This window comes from Pteropus alecto, unplaced genomic scaffold, assembly GCF_000325575.1.
Source record: "Pteropus alecto unplaced genomic scaffold, ASM32557v1 scaffold3, whole genome shotgun sequence".
NCBI lineage: Eukaryota > Metazoa > Chordata > Mammalia > Chiroptera > Pteropodidae > Pteropus > Pteropus alecto.
The window spans coordinates 14,297,440-14,301,110 of NW_006442484.1; the positions used below are offsets into that span (position 1 = coordinate 14,297,440).

The 3,671-nt window shown below is 34.1% G+C and overlaps 1 protein-coding gene across 4 annotated transcripts in view; it reads right to left on the reverse strand.

The window, feature by feature from the left end:
- ZRANB3 (zinc finger RANBP2-type containing 3) overlaps positions 1–3,671 on the reverse strand; it is a 224,717-nt gene that overhangs the window by 119,800 nt on the left and 101,246 nt on the right. The window lies entirely within an intron of this gene.

The following is a 3,671-nucleotide window of genomic DNA, read 5'->3' on the forward strand; positions in this document are numbered from 1 at the left end:
AGAGAACAAGCCTATATATGTGTAAGAATAAGAACAATCCTGGTGCTCTGGGAAGCTAATTGATTTAGAAGTTTGGATATTTTTATTTTCTAGTGCCCTAATACTGTCTTCTTGTATCTAATTTGCTATTATATTAAACTCACTGAATGAGTTATTAATTCTAGATGTTATTTTTCATTTCTAAAATGTTCATCAGCATCGTTTTAAACTACTTTTAGATTTTTTTTAATGGATTAAATTATCGGAAATTTTTATTTATTTCTCTTTTTTTTTTTGTCTACTTCTTCCTTTATTCTCTTGAATAAAATAATCAGTTATTTTAAAGTCCTTCTCTGATAACATCAATATCTTATCACCTATGGGTTCTTTCTATTATTTACTTTTTCTTATGGTATTCAGTCTTTTGACCTGTATCTTCTTTTTCTGATTGGATTCTAGACATCGTGGATAAAAAGAATTATAGACTCCTTGGATGATGTTATCTTCCTCCAAGTGGGAATTAGGCTAAAAGTCTTTTGGCAGGCAGATTGAGTACCAGCAAAGACCTCATTCCTTTTAAGACTTGGTTTTAGGCTTTTTTTTTTAGAGCAGGTTTATTGCAGTTTTGCCCTTATTCCTACAGTATGGTCTTTAATATTAAGGGGTGTTCCTTGGAGGGGGTCACTATAGGCCTAGGCAGGAAGATAGTACCAAGGAATCTTCCACCTCAGCAAGGCTCAATTCCAATCTCTGTCTCCTTAGCATCAGAATAGCGCCGAATTCTCTGCTTAGTCCTTTATTCTCCCAAATTCAAATTTCTGCTAGGTTGCTTAGAGTCTCCTCCTGTGCATGTGCAGTTTAGAAGATGGCCAAGGACCTGAGGGCAATGTATATGCAGGTCTTTCTCTCAAGTTTCCTCCTCTCTGAGATTTTTCTCTGCATGTGCTGATGACAGAATACACAGTTTGGGAGCTTGACAGAGCAGCAGTCTCTGATTCAAACAGGTGTAAGCAGCCTGTTTCAACTATGTGGCTTATGGCTTTAAAAAGAAGAGGAATTGAACATTCAGTGATAGATGTAGGCAACTGAGGAAAAATGGAAAGTCAATTTTGTGAGCTATGAATGTACTACTTTATTAGGTTTGAGAAATTCTAAACATTTTCTCACTATTTCAGCTATCTTACCAGGAACTAATGGAAAGATTCATATACGGAAGGAGATAATATGTTAATATAAGAATAAACAATGGAAGCAAAGAAAAGCAAAAAAAAAAAGAGTTCAGTAGAGTCTGATTCCGTTTTTAATGTTTAAATGCTGAAAACTTTCAAGCCCCATCAGTTAACTTTACCCTTCTGCCTTAAGTTTTAGAAAACATGGGTGATAGATACTTCCTTTGGCACCAGAAGAAAATTCAACCATGCAAGCCCAGCCCAATGTTGAGAATCTTCATCCTAAACCCATCCTGTAAACCTGATAAAAAACCAAGCCAGTCTCCTTTCCTTGTTCTCTCAAGTCATTTTCATACTTTCTGCTCTCTTCAGAAAGCCTTATTATGTGAGAAACAAACTTTTTCATATCCTATTGACAAGTGTGACATCATCATTCTTGACATCTGAACCAAATTTTGGGTGGAAGAGTCCATCCTGCCTCTTTAGGATGACCAAAACAAAAGGAAAGCCATTTCCCAATAGATATTAATAAGTAGGCATTGTGATCTATATAAACAGTTTTCCTTTGTCAGCTTGAGTGAAAAATCTCAGAATCTGATCAACTTAGAATCATTGAAAACAAAGAAGTTCTGAATCTGCATACCTGAAGATATTACCTTATGCTGGTTAGAGAATTAACCTAAAAAATAAGATTCTAATCAGTTTTTATCCGGTTGTCTTTCTTGTAACAACCCCAAACCTTCTATTAAGCATTTCTTTAGTTATGAGATTGTGTTTTAAATGACTAACAATGATATCTGGAAATTAGATATTTATCAACACAAAGTAAAGTATTCAGTTGCTAAGTTTCTTAGGTATTTATTTCTTAGGTATTTGAAGTTGATTGTTCCTCTTTGGGACACCATTCCATAGAAGATAAAGTTTTTAACTCAAACAAAATATGATTCCAAGTTAGAAAATAAAAGTATATTAATATAATCTCATGTTCCCGTTAAGGAAAGAAACAATATGAAGCATAGGATAGCTGAGTTCTAGATACAATTTGTAAATAGGAAAATAACTTTGAGACTATTTTTTCCCTAGAAATAAACTTTTAAAACATGTACGCAGATTGTAGTGTTTTGCAAAGAATTTTTAATGGCATAATATTCAATTATAAAAGCAATAACACACTTCAAGTAATTTAGGTAGACAGACATAGTACACTCAGTACGTTCAAAGGTCTTAGCTCTAACTACAGGAGAATTTGTTAAAGTGGAACTATTGAGTGTTTTATCACAATTAAGGCTAAATCACCTATTAAGAACCAAAGTCTTGACTCCATAATAGTACAACTGTCAGGGTACTACATAAGAAGAATTAAATAGAATACATTAACTTCAAGGGTATGTTTTATCAATGTTTTCAAAATAATAAATCAATATTTTACTTAGAAGGATAATTTTAGGTTTTCTTAATGTCTTATTCTATAAAATTATTAGGAGTAATTAAATGACAATGATCCTAATTGACACACATTTCGTTTCAATTTTTTATATATAATTGCTTTTATACAGCAACTGTATACAGAAACAGCCCGCTGACTGAGAATTTTTTGAAACTGAAAATCTTTCCAGTTTTAAATTGATAATCACTATAGGATGGAGATGTGGGTTTGTCTTTAGAATAGGTGGCCTATTTGTTCCAGAAGAGACTCCTCTGAAAGATCCTTTTAGATATGCAGATTTAAAACCCCAATAAAGAGCTAAATTAACTAAAGAAATCCACATAGGCAAATGTCAGACTGAAATCCTATGTTCTTTTATTTATTATTGTTAAGGAGGTGTATATTATAGAACTATTTCCTCATTCTTATAGATTTAGTTATAATTTTCTTTCCTATAGGGAAGTTTATATGGTAAGTCTGCAAATTGTTTGTTCTTAGACTACTCTGTGTGTGTGTATGTGTGTGTGTGTGTGTTCATGTGTTCTTGTCTCATAGGAGACACAGAGCAGGGAACAGACCATAGGGATGTGGACATACATGCCTGATTTCCTTTTTAGTCAAGACTACAGAGGGCACACTTTGGGAAATGTGCTGTCACACATCCCTGATGGTTTGGCTCTTCTTCAAGGGCAAGAGTAAGCTTTCTCCTGAGAGGAAAACAGTGGGATCAGATAAGGCTAAAAAGAAGGTTGGCCTTAGAGGGCAGCAAGATGAGATGACAACTTCTCTTTCTAAAGATAAGACATTGAGTTGAGGATGGTAGCAGAACTCAAGCAGACCTGAGCTCCAAGTCGAGCTTATTGATGCCCACGTGGAGGACAGCAAAAAGTAAGGCAGTGAAAAGGCTCTCCAGTAGACAGAGAGGCTGGCTCTGAGCAAATGTGCTTTAAGAATAGCCATTTCTAGTATTAGCAGTTAAATGTTACGCTTTTAATATTGTAGTTGTTATTACCAAGTATCTAGTAAAGTATTATTTAAAATCACAGCTTCACAAATGAGATAAAATGTTATCAACAGATAAATCAGAGTAAACGGTA